Source organism: Loxodonta africana, chromosome 4 (assembly GCF_030014295.1).
Source record: "Loxodonta africana isolate mLoxAfr1 chromosome 4, mLoxAfr1.hap2, whole genome shotgun sequence".
Taxonomy (NCBI): Eukaryota; Metazoa; Chordata; class Mammalia; order Proboscidea; family Elephantidae; genus Loxodonta; species Loxodonta africana.
The window spans coordinates 114,415,150-114,432,413 of NC_087345.1; the positions used below are offsets into that span (position 1 = coordinate 114,415,150).

At 34.7% G+C, this 17,264-nt stretch overlaps 1 protein-coding gene across 8 annotated transcripts in view; it reads left to right on the top strand.

Annotated features, from left to right (window-relative positions):
- SOX5 (SRY-box transcription factor 5) overlaps positions 1–17,264 on the top strand; it is a 1,149,712-nt gene that overhangs the window by 333,427 nt on the left and 799,021 nt on the right. For all 8 annotated transcript variants that reach the window (XM_064284479.1, XM_064284485.1, XM_023554801.2 and 5 more), the window contains one exon: positions 5,840–5,936. The gene's annotated coding sequence lies outside the window, so the exon portion shown is untranslated. The remainder of the gene's footprint in view (positions 1–5,839; positions 5,937–17,264) is intronic.

Sequence of the window (17,264 nt, forward strand, 5' to 3'; positions counted from 1 at the left end):
TGTCCTTGAACCTCAGCTTTTGCCTTTGGTCCCCGCAATGCCCATGTAGGTAACACACCAAGCTGTTGACACAGTTTCTGTATGCATTCTACATAGTAGGCTTCACAAGTGCTTGTTAATTTAGGAGAAACCCCAAACTCACCCCTTAACCAAAAGGAAACCCAGTCCTGTGGAGTCAATTCCGACTCATAGCGACCCTATAGGACAGAGTAGAACTGCCCCATAGAGTTTCCAAGGAGTGCCTGGCGGATTCGAACCACCGACCCTTTGGTTAGCAGTCGTAGCACGTAACCACTACGCCACCAGGGTTTCCAACTCATCCCTAAAAAAAAAAAAAAAAATCCCTAGGTGCTATGAAATGGGGCAGTGGAATAGTACCAATCTTAGAGGCTGTTTTTTTTTTTTTTTTTTGCAAAGATGTAGTATAATGGACCTAAGCATAAAGTGCTTAGAACAGTTAAAAGTCAACACTAAAGGATATTATCTATTTATTAAAGTTCATTTTTAGATAAAACGCCAGCTTTTTCTTGAGTTATGGTTTGTTTTCATGCTCACATTAGGTGACACTTTATTTTCTAGACTTACCTGTGCTGCCTCTCTCCTTACTAGCCCCTTGTCTTTTCTCCTGCGCTGATATTATTCTTGAATTGTTCTGAAATCAGGGTTTTTAATCCTAAACATCTGGGCATGTAGACATTTTGTGGGATGCTTTTTTTAAATTTCTTATTTATATATTCTTCATTTACCACTTTTCCTTATGTTCTGAAAAAAAAAATCCTACTTATTGGTAATGTGTATTCTGTTTTTCTAAGGAAAATAACATTAGAAAACAACATAGAAAAGTGCTGGAATTGAGATTTGGCTGTGTATCTCTGTAGCCCCTCCTGGTTTTAAAATTCTTTGAACCTCTGAAATTAAAAATCATGAATTTGAATAGGTGATGCCCCTGAAATCAACTGAGGAACACAGTTTTTCCACTTACCCCTTTTTGGTAGGGGAGTGTGTGTGTGTGTGTGTGTGTGTGTGTGTGTGTGTGTGTGTTTACTAACCCTGTGTATATTTTCTACTTTCCCCATCTGGCATTTGCTTTTAGCACCAGCCTAGCTAGCTGCTCTGTGTCAAGAGTACTTTAGCCTTTTCATTGTGAAAAGAGAAAGAAATGAAATAGTATAAAAAAGAAAATCCTTCCACCATCCCCCCACTCATTTTTGTTTTGTTGTTTCTGAGGAAGTTTCTTGCCATTTACCTTTGCATTTGCATTGCTTATTGATTGGCAATTTTAAAATTGTTTATTGTGCTCTTTTGTTTCCCTGTTCAAGAGCTAAAACAAAAGCTACCAGGCCCTGCAAGAGGTACACATTTGCATGCGGTGAGCGTTGCCCGAGGAAAAAGTAATTGCTAATGCATATTTATGTGGCACAAATTTGCCATTTGTTTATGCATAAAATTATCAATAGTTCAGGGCAGCCCAGCCGTAGAAAATGGTGACCTTTTTAGCTTAATAAATAGAAATCAGCTGTTATTGTGAAGAGATCAGCCATTTATTCTGTGTTGAGGGACATTGCCGGGAAAATGCAGATTGGGGCTGGCAATATCATTAAATGGAAGGCCAATGACCCTTTCGGTAGAGTCTATTATCCTTTATCTAATAGGGGATAAATGACTCTGGTTGGCAAATGGAATAAAGAACAACAGTTTGTGGTTTTTTTTTTTTTAATTTTATAACTGAATTTTAAGCCACTAAAACTGAAGAGGAAATTTCTTGTTGACCTGTTGCTAGAATTCTTTCAAAAAATATCTGTTTTAAAGTTACTTCATCTTCTTGTTATTCTCTGACTGTATAAAAGTAAGTCAGGTGATATTTTCCCAAGAAAAAATGTCTTCCTTTAGTTTCTAAGTTTGCTTGTTTTTTTTTGTTTTTTGGTGGGGGGCACACTTTTATCTTTGCATTGAAGGTAGCATTGCATATTATGTGATTTCCCTATATTTGATGTCTTAAAAATACTAAAGGGAGAAGAATATTTTCTCAAAATACAAAATTTTTACCGATCTTTTATAAGGTGAGAATTTAAAAAAAGCAAAATCCAAAAAACTAAGGATAATACTTTCTAAGTGATAAAAATGGCTTTTGGAGTAAATGTTTGAGTCCTTTGGATTGATGAATATACTGTAAATATAAAACCTTATCTTCAGCATATTCCTTAATACAGATACTCACTGTACCTTTCTTGGTTCTTTCACTGCTGTATCTGATGAATGGGAAATCCTGGTGGTGGTGTGGTTAAGTGCTAGGGCTGCTTACCAAGAGGTCAGCAGTTTGAATCTACCAGGCACTCCTTGGAAACTCTATGGGGCAGTTCTGCTCTGTCCTCTAGGGTCGCTGTGAGTTGGAATCCACTCGACGGCAGTGGGTTATCTGATGAATAGAAATACCCTTGGTCTCCTCGGAGCTTGCCTGTGCCTGTGGTTTAATGTGGTATGACCCCACACTATGTCTGTTTGGCTAATAACTTTTTGGTGAGTTAGTGAACATTTTTGCCTCTTAGGATTTTTTTTTTAATCCAGCTTTTATAATCATTACAGAATTTACAAGTCAATGGAAATTGTATTTGTTTTTAAATATTATTATGTAATATTTGATACACTCAAAATTGAATATAATATGTGTAAGTTATGAAACAAGATAATAAAATAGAGACCTGTAAACCCACCCCAGCAGGCGGCTAACATTTTTGAAGCTACCTGCATGCTCCTCTTGGATAGTGTTTCTTAACCCAAGCTTCCCCCACTGTATGTAAAGTTTCCACAGTCGAGGTTTTGCAGCTACTGATCGCCCCTCCTGCTGTACTTTGGTATGACAGTGTATTGTGCAGCACGTCACCAAAGTGACTGAGTGACCTTTTACTGGCAGAAATGGAACTGTTATTTCTTTTTAAAGTAGAGGGTGTAAATAAGATTCAGGCAGTAGGGTACATTAGTCCATAAAATGAATATATTTTTTATGTCATTTATAAGGTATTGATTTTAGGTCCATTAGATTCACAGTCCCTAGTGGGGGAAAAACAATGATTTAATGGGTAGTTGGAATTCCAGAAGAAGAACAGAAGTGATTAACCCCTTCATCTCCAAGTCCCTGCCTGGGTTATGTATATAATAGCTTTCAGGAGCTGAGAAGAGGAACCTGGGGGAAAAGGACAGAAGTTCTATCATCTGCATTTTTTGCAGTTTACAGTGGTAACAAAAGGATTTCAGCTCAGTTATTATTGTGTCTCTAACTGTGGTAGTTCCTTGGAAACTCTCTGGGGCAGTTCTACCCTGTCTGTAGGGTTGCTATGAGTCGGAATCGACTCGACGGCACTAGGTTGGGTTTTAAATGTGGTAGAGCTGGTCGCTCTGGGATGATAACAGTTGCCAAAATTATATTTTTATAAGGTAGTTTTTAAGCTGATGAATACATTTTATTTTTATAAAACCCAGAACTTAGCAACTTTAGATATTGTTTAGGGAGATTATAAATTTTGAAGGGATCAAACTTTTTTTTTTTCCATAGGGCAAAAAAGATTTTTTTCTCAAGAAAGGGAAGTTCATCATGGTGTCACACCAACATAACTTTTCTTGGGAAAGTTTTCAATGATAGTAGTGTGAATGGCTATTGTGGTAATTTTTAAAATAGGGGTTTTTCCCATTCTGCAAATGGATGGAAAATGATTGGTTTATACAAGCCTCTTTTCTGAGAAGAGAATGACTGAGGTACCATTTCACTTTTATGGAACTAAGTTCAGACGCAGAGCATGCTTAATAATTTTAGTCAACTTCACATGAACTAATGTCACCAATACCTAAAAAGAATTTTCTTGTAGACCGCTTTGGCAGCTACATTTTATTCAGCTATCTAAACAAACAAACAAAATGTAATTATAGTACAGGTATGACATTTCTGAAAATTCCAATTACCTTTCAAATCTTCTGACATACTAATATGTAATGGTTGAAAAAAAATATGCCAACTGACATCTGGTTATCTCAAAATTTTACCTGACATCAGATTATGACATCAACAAGCATTTTTTAAATTACATATTTTCATTTAAGTTTTTCAAGTTCTGTAACAAAAATATAAAGATCCAAGCTCCCTTTTGTGGGTAAAATACCACCTGTGAATTTCTGTGTTACCCAAATATATGATATGACAAAATATGTCCTCTTTGTTTTTGAGTAAGTTCTACTGTGTTTGTCACATTTGGTCAGATGTAGAATTTCACTTAATGGAAAAAAGTGGTGTTAAAGTTTGGGGTAGATTTTTTTTTAGTATAATTTTTAATGAAAATAAATTATTTTTTAATACTCAGTAGACTATATATGTACTTTACTTCAGCAGCATAATATCTAATGTTCAAAAATTTTAACGGGAATTTTCATGTTCTGGGATACTCTCCAGTGGAGTGATTAATGAGCTAATGAGATAATGTAGATTCTTCTCTTTTTCAACATGGTATCTTTTGAATTTCTGTGCTTATTAACAAAAGTTCTAATATTGGAATGAAGTAAAATATCTCTCTACCATTCATGCCCTGGGAAGGTAGAGTATGGTAATAAAACTATTTAAATTTTGCTGAAACAAAAATCATATTAAGCCAATAATAGAAATTGAAGTTTATTTAATGTACAGTTTGCAAATAAGGGTAACATTTTGACTAGGGACTCAAAATATTCGAAGATGAGAAAACCTCTAAAGCTTCTTGTACTCCGTCTCATCATCATTGTCATGGAAGAAGGGTTAGAACAAAATTGATTAAAGAACTTGTGGTCGGGGAGGATTTCATATAGCATTGTCTTAAAGAATTAAAATAATTACTGATTTGCCTTAAAACACAGCTCTAGTCTTACCTTTGGGGTCCCTGTTTCTTGGAACCTACTACCCATCATGATTTTCCAAAACAGTGTAATGTCTAAGATGAAGTGGTCTTTACTAGTTTATCTAGACTGATCTTTAACTCAAAAGTGACTTAGAAACCAGTTTCTTCAAGGCTCAAGGTTTAAAAGGACGTCTAAGGGCAATGACCTGGGTGCCTTATTCCAACTCCATCAACCCCAGGAATCTGGATTCCGGGAGAATTAGAACTGTTTCTCAGTACCATAGACCTTGTGATCAAAGCTGAATAAGCAATGGTATGTTAAGGATGAACACTTAAGCATTATTCAATTCTCCTTGAATTGAACTGGTAATGAAGAGACCCAGCCAGAATCTAGACTGTAGCTGCAACTATGTATGGGTTCCCTGCTTTCATAAGTCTGATTTTTGGGAATTTCAACTGATTGCCAGGGACCATTTTTGTCCAGCCTGGGGAAATAGGACACAAAGCCAAAATTTTATTTACTCATGAGAGTGGCAAGAGCAGTATTTCCGAAGTTAAGCTGGGCAGTGCAATCAAAGAGATATATAGCAGGGGATCTGAGTGGATAGATGTCTGAATGGCTGCCACCAGTTCTTGTGTTGACAGTTGCTGTTGAACATTTGAATGGAATCAAAGAAGGGACCCAAGAAGACACTTGAGGACCTCCCATAAATCCTTCTAGAGAAACAAGACACCTTAATGTAGTCGGTCCTAAAGCTACTACAGGATTTTACATGAAAATTAGACCAAATGAACAACTTTTAAGGAGATTAAGCCTTTGTATTAATTAATGCTGCTTTCATTAAATAATGCCTCTTTTTTTTTCATAGAATATAACATTATTTTAGAAATCTTAGGAATCATCTGCTTCTAAAAGTAATATGTTGATATGTTTACTAGAAAGAAACAATGTGCTGTTAATGGTCTGATTTTATTTTTTCCAGCATTCCTCTTGCTGATGACACGGTTCCTGTTTGAATCTGTTTACAAGATTCTGAAAACTGAACAAAGAATTTTGGCACTGCATTGGGTCGGAAAAAGGTATATTCATAAAGCACACGATACATACCTTTGAAAAATCCATTAGCTAAATCACAAAAGTGGAAGTTTACATACCTTCTATTATTTTTAATTTATATGTAAAAATATGCAGAGTCTATCCATATAAAACTATAGTATATCATCTTATATTCAGACAACAATTGGCTTTGTATTTATCGTTTTGAGACTCTTTATGAAGGTAATATCTCTAAACTGGCAGATGATAGTGACATTTCTTTTTTTAATGAGATATACTTGTCTTAAAGTTGCAAGAGCTTTTTTGTCCTCCACTGAAAAATGTTTTGAAAAAAAAAATTTGTCATTACTTTTTTTTGCTGCTGCAAAGAAATATTTTGGGTCACAATGGGTAGGTCATATGTTCTAGAAAAATTTTCAGAGGCTATTAAGTGTTCCAGGGTATGTTTCTGTAAACACATACAAAAATGCAAGTTTGCTGAGATCAAACAGATATTTTCCAGTTTGTTTGGCAGATAAATTTAGTGGGCATCTACCTGTGTGTGCATTTATGAAATGTTTGTTTGCCTTTTCAAGAGAAGTTATATACTCTTGGGGATATGAGTAAAAGTTTGACTGTGGACCTAGAGTTGAAAATCTTTTATAATCCTTTGACATCATTTGGCTGATTTCAGGTAGGGGATCCTGTGGTTCAGAAGAGGTTTATCCCCACTGGGATAGAAAAGGAATTCTCCTACTAGTTGGTACCAAAAGTAATTAAAAAAAATGATGATCTTGCATTACCCATTGCCATTGAGTCGATTCCAACTTACAGCAACCCCACAGGACAGAGTAGAAACTGCCGCATAGAGTTTCCAAGGAGTGCCTGGTGGATTCGAACTGCCGAACTTTTGGTTAACAGCCATAGCACTTAGCCACTAGACCACCAGGGTTTCCTGGTCTTGCATAATGACCTAAAACTCATTTATTCATAATCGCTCTTACAATCTTATAACTTATGTCTAGAACTTCAGGATACAAGTATGTTTGTAAAAACCCTTAGAAGCAATAGTAGTTGTTATATTCTTTAATAACTAACTTGTTAATAATCCTAGATCGTATTAAGTATTTTTAAGTACAGCTTCATATATTCATAGACAAATGAAACAATAAATGTAGAAAAAGGCATAGTGAGTACTAGAGTTTGATTCTAACCAAAAGAGAACTAAATCATAAATGAATTATTGCAGATATAAAACCTCTATAGTTTTTCACGTTAAAACACCAGTACAAACAAAATTAAAAGGTAAATGAGAAACTGAGACTGCTCCAATAAATATGGCAAACATCATATGTAAAGAGCTGTTATAAGAAAGATACTAAAATCTTAATTAAAAAATAGCAGTATATTGAAACAATTAGCAAAGAACACAATTCTTATACAAAAAGTTAATAAAAAAATCCGAAGTTACTCCCCTCAGTGTTAAAATAGTAAAAAATAGTTTTGAATAAGAATATTTTAACAAGGGTGTGGGAAGATAGGAACATTCAATAATGCTTGGAAAAGGGTGATATTTGTTGACCCTTCTGGGAAATGGTTTGGCCATTTCTGTTAAGAGCCTTACGTTTTAAAAAATATTCTATATAACATTCCTGTTCTATTAGTTTGGATAAAATTAAGTTGCAAATAACTCAAGGTAACAATTTAAACATAGAGGATTTTGATTCCATTTATATGAAATGTCCAGAATAGGCAAATCCGTAGAGACAGAAACCAGATTAGTGGTTGCCAGAAACTTGTGGAGGAAGGGCTGAACTCACTGGATTAACGAGTTCACTACCACTTGGGTGATGGAAATGTTCTAGAATTAGTGGTAATGGTTACAGAACATTGTGAATGTACTCCAAAACCCAAAAACCAAACCCACTGCCATCAAGTCCATTCCGACTCACATCGACCCTGGAGGACAGAGTAGAACTGCCCTATGGAGTTTCCAGGGACCAGCTGGTGGACTCAAACTGCCAACATTTTGGCTAGCAGCTGAGCTCTTAACTACTGCGCCACCAGTGCTCCAATATTGGTGAATCTTATGTGTATTTACCACGATTACGAAAAACAGGCAAACAGAAAACACAGAATTTTATTTTTTATATCAAGTTTGTATAGGCAGTTTAGAGCTTGTTGATTGGCTCCTTAGACATCAGAGGCACGGTTCTTCATCTTTTGCTCTGCTACTGTGAACACATGACTTTCTTGTAGTATTTTGGAATATTTAAAATGCATATTCCAGTTATTATGTTCATATTCCAGCAAACATGATGGAAACTAATAGGAGAAGAGCATACCTACTCTCTTTAAGGACATCTTCTGAAAAGTGCACACACCCTTTCTACTTACATTCCACTGGCCAGGACATGGTAACTTGATCATACCTTCCTGCAGAGAGGCTAAGAAATGTAGTTTTTATTTTGAAAGGTAAATATTGGGAAGTTCTTCCAGTGGAAGCATAAGAGACTGGGTACTAGATTTAAGCCAGCAGTATCTGTTGCCTTCACTTCCAGGAGTCTTAATTTAATGACATATTCAAAGAGGGAGACAAAATTTATGTAAAAGATGTTCATTTTCATAGATTTATAATGAGAAGAAGTTGAGAGATTCAGTAAACGTTTAGCAATAGACCAGTGGTGAAATAAATTTGAGTACATTTATATAATTACAGAGCCTGTAGAATATTTTGAAAGAACTTTTAAAGAGACATAATTTATTGCATGATACAATGTTGAATGAAGCAAGTCAGAATCTACACTGAAGATACAGTGTATCTCCAAATTTGTGTGTGTACACACACACATTTTCACCTATATGTGTATATTGCTGCTATCATTAGGTGCCCTGTGAGTCAAATTAGACTCATAGGGACCCCATATGACAGAATAGAACTTCCGCATAGGGTTTTCTAGGCTGTAATCTTTATGGGAGCAGATAATCTTTTCTCCTGTGGAGCCGCCGGTGGGTTCAACCAACCAACCTTCTGATTAGCAGCTGAGCACTTAACCGTTGTACCACTGGGGCTCCTTATATGCATGTATTACAAACATAAAAATTAACAGGAAAGATAGCTGAAAGGCAATATATCAAATAATAGTAGCTCTGGATCATAGATTCATGAGAAATTTTAGTTTTCTTCCTTTTTTTTTTTTTTTTCCTATAAGCATAATTTAATACAGTAGGCTGTCCGTATCCCCGAGTTCCACATCTGCAATTTGATCAACTACAGATCAAAAATATTTGGGGGAAAAAAAAAGTTTCAAAAGGCAAACCTTGAATTTGCCGTGCCCCAAGCACTATTCCTGAATCCACGCGGATGAAGTGATGTGTAGGCATCCCCTGCTGTAGCCTCCCGCCATTTCACAGATCTCAGTCTCTCTCCAGCATTGGCTATTTGAGCATTGTTCGCCTCTCTTCTTGTCATTATTCCCTAAACAATGCGGTACTGTATAACAGCTATTTACATAGAATTTACATAGTATTAGGTATTATAAGCAATCTAGAAATGATTTAAAGTATACAGCAGGATGTGCTTAGGTTATATGCAAATACTACACCATTTTATATAAGGGACTTTTGAGCATCTGCAGATATTGGTATCCCTGGGGGTCCTGGAACCAGTCCCCTGCCACACTGAGGAATGACTGTACTGAAATTTGGAGAATACAAATGTGGGATTCTAAGGGTTTATATAAGTGCATACATGTATCTGTTTAAGGAGAGATGAAACAGCCCAGCATCCCCCACTTTTCTGCTATTTTTCCTGGAGTCTGACTGTAATGAACCTTCCCCCTCAGTAGAGCCACGTGTAGGTTTTTGGTATTCATTCCTATTTCAAGGGCAAGAAGAAAAACGTTAGACTCAGTTTCCTTATGCATAAGTGAAAGAGGCTGAACCTTGCAATTTTATATTGAGAATATATTTTTTCTTTTTTTAAAGTATTATCATACAGTAGAATATTAAAGGAGTGAATATAATTTTGCTTAGTGAAAAAGCACAATTAGATATAAATCTGTGAGAAATTCCTTGTAGAAATTATAGTAAGAGAAAAGACTTTTTCCCTTAACCTAAGCTGACTTCATACTTTGAAACTTATAAGAGATGCATAATGGTTAGGATTATGGACTTTGGAGCGAAACTGTGTAGGTTCAGCTCCTGACTGTACTGTTTATTACCTGTCTATTGTTGAGTATGTTACTTAACCACTGTGCTTCAGACTTCTCATGTGTAAAAGGTAAATAATATTGGAAAACAATATACAATCAAAATATGTAGTACAAGTACACTGGTGACCGATATTAATATTAAACAAAATAGAGTTTAAAGCCCAAAGCATTACTGGAAATAAAGTCACTTTACAAATGATTGAAGTTTCAATTCAATAGGAAGATAGACTAATTTTAAATCTAAGTGCCCCTAATAACATAACCTCCAAATATATTAAGAAAAAATTGACAGATGAGCAAGCAGAAATAAACAGATCCATGATGGCAGTGGATGTTAACCTACTTCTTTTAGTAATTTATGGAATAAAATAGAAAAAAAAAATCAGTAAGGATGTAGACTTGAAAGACAAGATTACAGAACTTGACCTCATGAACATGTATAGAACCTTGCGTACACCTGCCAAAATTCACATTATTTTCAAGCACACGTGGGACATTTACAAAAATTGACCATGTGCTGAATTATAAATTAGATTTCAATCATGTTAAAATAATTGAAATCATCCCACAATGAAATTAAGCTGGAAATATATAACAAAAGTATAGCTAGAAAAAATGCTGTGTTTCAAAATTAAGAAATCACAATGGAAATAAGAAAATATTTTAGACTAAACAATAATGAGAATCCTACATATTACAATGTGGAGTGCTGCTAAGAAGTATTTACAAGGAAATTTAGGCCAGACATTCATTCTAAGAAGTTATAAAAAGAACAACAAAATAAAATCAAGAAAGTAGGAGGAAGAAATTAAAGTAAGAGAAAACTTAATGAAATGGGAAATAATCACATAAATGAAAGGAACATTAAAGCCAAAAGTTAGCTCTTAGAAAAAAGTGAGTAAACTTTCCAATCTTTTGTTACAACTGAGCAAGAAAAATTGACAAGGGTCAAATAACCAACATCAAAAATGGAAAAGGAGATATTACAACAGATATGCAAATATTAAACAGGCAATAAGGGATATTATGAATAACTTTATGTCCATAAGTGAGAAAAATAGATGAATGGAAAAATTCTTAGAAAAATACAACTTAGCAAAGCTTATTTGAAAAGAAATAGAGAACCTGAGTAGTTCTGTAACCATTAAAGACATTTAACTCATTAATCCAAAATCTCCCCACAATGAAAATTACAGACCTACATAGCTTCAAAGACAAAATCTACTGTGCCTTCAAGGAATAAATGAGTCTACTCTTACACAAGTTTCTTTTTTAGAAAATAGAAGAGGGAACAACGCACAACTCATTTTATAAGGGTCTTAAATCCTTGATACCATATTGGCAAGGGCAGTATGAAAAAGGAAATTTACAGGGGAATTCATCTTATGATGAATATAAGTGGAAAAATCCTCAACAAAATATTAGAAAAACAAATATAGCAATATATAAAAAAAAATTTAATATAGCCAAGTTAGTTTATTTCAGAAATGTAAGACTCATTAACATATAAGATACTCAATGTAGTACAGATTAAAGTAAGGTAATGTAATCACTTTGGTAACTACAAAAAAGCATTAAATAAAGTTGAACATTTATTTCTGATTTAAAAAAAAAATCAATGAACTAAAATAGGAGGGAACTTCCTCAATCTGATATGAACTACATACAGCAAACAAAAATGATAAATTATTGAAAACTTTTATCCTGTGATCAAGAAGACAAAAATAGTTGCTGTTGCCACTGCTGTTTAGCACTTTTATGGCTGTCCTAGCCAATGATGTAAAGCAAGATAAAGAAATAAAGTTATTATGAATGAAAAAGAAACAAATGTTATTACTGGCAGATGATATTAGTAAATTAGAGAGTTGAACAAGGTCGATGCATACAAAACAATACACAGAAATCAACTGTATTTCTATATATCCCCATCAGATTTTATCTAGTACTTAGTAATATGAGATATACAATACCTCTATGAGGCAGTGGTAGAATTCTCACCTTCCCTAAGGGAGACCCAGTCTGATTCCCAACAAGTATACTTCATGAGCAGTCATCACTCATCTGTCAGTGGAGGGTTGCATGTTACTATGAACAGATTTCAGTGGCGTTTCCAGACTGAGATGGACTAGCAAGAGAGACTTGGTGATCTGCTTCCCAGAATCAGCCAAAGAAAACCCTGTGGATGTCAAGGATCCCATCCGCATCTGATCATAAGGATGGTACAGGACTGGACAGTGTTTTTCATGGGATTGTCATGTGCTGGGGGCCAACTCAGCGTCAGGTCACAACAGTACCTCTACAGGAAAAATTTATTAAGAAATGTTTATTCAAAAGATTGAAATAAAATGGTGAGATCTATTATGTTCATGGACTGAAAGATCCAACGTTATAAAGATATCCATTACTCCCAAGTTAATCTGCAAGTAGAATGTAGTCAAGATCAAAATGCCAACTGGTTGTTTTGTCTTTGCTTTTTTGTTTGGATGTTTGGATAGTCTTCCTTTTTTTTTTTTTTGTGGAATATGCCAAGTTGATTTCTAAAATGCAAAAGACAAAGAATAGTCAAGACACTCTTTAAAATACAAGAACGGATATGGGGACTTGACCTGCTGAGATTACAAAGCTCTCTTAAGAAAGTGTGCATTTCAAGTAGCCAAATGGGAGTAGAATAGAGAGCTCAGAAACAGACACCTGCATGTATGGACACTTTATTTATAATAAGGGTTGTACTTCAAAGCAGTGGAGAGACGACAGAATTTTCAATAAGTGGCGCTAGGAAAACTGATTATCTATGGAAAAAAAAATGAAATTTGATTCCTACCTAACACCACACACACACATCACTCTCAGGTGGTCAAAGCCTGAGAGGAAAAACAATAAATCTCCTAGAACAGAATCTAAGAGAATGATTTTATGACTTGGGAATAGAGAAGAATTTCTTAAGGCAAAAAAGTATGCATCCAATATGAAACTTGTTTATCAGAAGACACCGTAAAAAGAGTGAGAAGACAGGCATGGCATGCTTGAATAAGTTTGTAGCATGTATAACTGGCAGAGGTGGTATCCAGAATAGATTTTTTTAAATTTTTACAAATCGATGAGAAAAATTTACACAATCTAGTAGAAAAATGGGCAAAAGAAGAAAACCACATGTCTAAAAAACATATGAAAATGTCTTTAACCTCAGTAGTAAAAAAAAAAAAAAAAAAACTCACTGAGATCCAGTCAATTCTGACTCCTAGTCCTAGCGACCTTATAGGACAGAGTAGAACTGCCCCATAGGATTTCCAAGGAGCGCCTGGTGGATTCAAACTGCAGACCTTTTGGTTAGCAGCCGTAGCTCTTAACCACTACACCACCAGGGTTTCTTCAGTAGTAGTGGGGAGATACAAGTCAAATTTACGATGAGATCCTACTACCCATGTCTCAGATGGAGGAAAATGAATATGCCTCGCAGTGCAGAGTGTTGGCAATGATGTAGAGCAATGACGGCTCTCATGCAGTGTTTGTAGGACTGTAAATTGGAACCTCCACTTTTGGGTATAATATCTAGTAAAGTTGAAATTCATAGTCCCTGCTGGAACAACAGCAATCTAAGACACAGTGAAACCTGTGAGAGTCAGAACTGCACGGAACTGCCTTGCTTTTCAGGGTCTCTCAAGTTTTCCGCCTTTGGCAAGGTGCAGTTTTATCACTTTTCTATCACTCTCTATTAGTGGAAAATATTGGAGTTTTCCTTCTCTGACAGGTTCCTGGCTTACACAGGTTCTGGTTGTCTCAGGTTTTACTGTATTTCATAATATATGCATGTTAAAACAGTAAATAGTTAACATAAAAAAAACCCAGTGCCATAATAGTTAACATAGATTTTCCTTATTAGTTTAAAACAAAACAAAACAAAACAAACCTGTTGCCATCCAGTCGATTCCGACTCCTGGTGACCCTATAGTGTGGAGTAGAACTGCCCCACAGGGTTTCCAGGGAGCAGCTTGTGGACTCAAACTGTGGGCCTTTTGGTTAGCAGCCATAGCTCTTAACCACTGTGCCACCAGGGTTCCAGTGGTGTGTTATGTTTTAGGAAGGAAAAACATGGTAGTTAATAATGTAAATTAAACTGATTCATCTTTTAAAATTAGGTAAAATAATTTATGATATTTGCTAAGAATTTCTTACACTGGATATTAAGAATAATAGGATGATGTAATCATTTGTTCACTATAAAAGATGATAGGCGTTACTATTAGGATGAATAGAAGTAAAATGTTTTGAGGACTAAAACTATGGATATTTTATTTTCCACAAAAAGACTTAGTTGAATTCCAGATTTTATATTCCATTAACCAAGAATAACACAACAAAATTGAAAAACTTTTTCTAGGTATTGTAAATCCAAGGTTTTGTGGAGGTAAATTAAGGAGCATGCTTAGTTACGCCACTGGTGGCGGTTATTTTTGTTTTGCTTATCTCCTTGTGTTAACATTCTTTTAAAATGTCACTGCATTTATAGTTATTTGCTTTAACCATTTAGCCAGTTAATAATTTGTGATCCTAAGTGGTGGTTGTTTGTACACGCCTCTCGGTCACCTTTCTCTTTTACTTGCAAATAAGCAAGCTCTTTGCTTTATTTATCAAATCCAATCACTTTTTTTTCTCAGTTACACTAATCTAGAAAGTAAAACTCTTTATTGCTTGAAAAAGGAAAATAATCCCCATATATTGTAAATTGTCAAGTGAGTTCTGTATAATTAAAGATTACCCTGCAATACACAATTTTTAAAGGCATTTATCCCGACAGGGTTCACTGGCCTTTGAGAATGAGCCACTTTGTTGACAAATCTATCATCTAAATTGTGCAACATTAATGAGAACTCTGAGCAGCATACTCTTACATTTTAATGTGGGTGGCAGTTAAAAAAAAAAAACACCACCTGAATATGATTGAAGTTTATTTTAAAAAGGTCTGCCACCTGTGGATAAAAATGTGCATTACTGTGAACACTTAATAATTAACAAGACTGAAAGACCATGGCAAAATCCAATGACCCTCTGAAATCAAAACCCTGGTTATTATTTAAAAAAAAAAAAAGGAAAGAGAAGAAAAAGGAGGCACTGATAGTCACAATTATGCAAATACAGGGCTCTTGATGTTACATAACTGTGAAACTAATTATTCCTGCTTTATACCTCCATCCATGTTTTCTAGTAACATATGGTAGACTTGATTCTTGAATGTACTGTCTTTGCATTGGAATCCCTCGTTTCTTAATTAGCAACTAATTATGGGCTTATATATTTCTTGAATTGTGTAACTTCATATTTCTCAATGTCTTTCAGAACCCTTTATAGATCATTGTAGACTATCTTTTATTAGTACACCTGAATCTTTTGAGTAAGGCTCCTTTTATGATATACTCTTAGCTTAGTCTTTTCAAGATAATGAAATGTCATAAGTAAAAACATCATGAAAAGCATGTTAAAAGAATATTTATATCTAATGGTATTGTACCCTTACAATTTTTTTTCTCAACTCACCATTATTTGTTTAAATGCCTGATTATACTTGATTATCTTCATGACCAACACACAAATTTTTAATATCCATTTGAATAGTTTAACATAAAATTATTAGGCTTATTGTCTAGGTGTTTCAACTGAATGTACATATAATTCACAGGTGGAATTTTATTGGCAGAAGTTGAGTTGCAAAGTTTATTTCATAAAGTATATCAACTTGGGTGGTATAACACAATCATGGTAGAAATGCTGCCTTCCACTGGTCTTGGAACCAGATATTGCTACATAAGCAGCCGAAGCTGATGACTTGAAGGATCCCAGAACTATGAGCCTGGCAGTAAATAATGGCTTATGTAGAGTTCCTTTGGCTATGGCTTTCATCTTCCTTATTGATAAAGAATAGTGAGTGAGAAACCATTCAGAAGTTATATAGAAAAACTAGAGTTCTATTAGTTTTTAAGAGTCAATTCATTAACTATGAGTCTTAATAATTCAGTCTACTTGCGCATTGTTCTCTTGTTCAGCAATTATTTGTAATAAAGAGGATTTTTTTCTTCCAAATAAAAGAATGCATGACCTGTTGATCAAAAGTCTTTAAAATATGGTATGGGAGCAAGCAATTGCGTACTTTCGTGCCCATCTTTAGGATACGCGACCAAGAAGTAATTCTAACCATAATAATTTAATTTAAGAATAAACCGTGCACCCAAACTGTCTCCATAGAGCTTCCTGCATAATTAGATCGTACATTTTATCCATGGAAGAAGTTTTGCCCTGGGTCATATTCTGTAAATGCAAATACATTTTGCATAAATTAGTGAAGTTGAACTGCTGAGATTCATTATAAAATGTAATATTTTCTATTGTATTTTTTTTAGTATTTATAACTGAGAATTTTTACTTTCTTAAATCATGTCTGTATCTATGGATCTTTTATGTTGTTAGTTGCTGTCGTAGTCCAGTGCCTAACTGTTTGCACTACCCAGGGACTCCTTTTATAGAATTTATAAAACAACTTATATTTTATAATGGACCATTGGTGTTTTGTAATGTAATGTGATACCATACAATATAGTATGATATAAATATGATGCCATAAATTATTTAGTCTGTAAGTAGAGAATTTTACTTCCCTCTTGTCATGGTAAGGTATTTTTTTTTAATGGGTGACATTTTAGTTTTATTTAATACAGGGTCTGCCGAAGTATCAAATGTAAAAAGCAAAATATTTTGACAGAATAATAGGATTTTATTTTTGGTTCTATTACTATGGTAAAAATATATGTAACAAAACACTTGCCAAGTCAGCACTTTTTTATGGGTAATTCAGTGACATTGATGATCTTCATCATTTATACAACTATTTTCACTGTTCGTTCCCAAATTATTTCACTACCATTAATGGAAACTCAGTACCCTTTAAGGAAAAAAAAAAAAAATTAAAAAACAAAACAACAACAAAAACAGTTGCCTTCGAGTGGATTCTGAATCATGGTGGTCCCTGGTGTTTTATAGTAGAACTGCCCTCCGTAGGGTTTTCATGGCTGCCAAATAGATCATCAGGCCTTCCTTCTGAGGCATGTCTGGGTGGATATGAACTGCCAACTTTTCAGTTAGTAGGCCCGTGCTTAACCAATAAGCAAA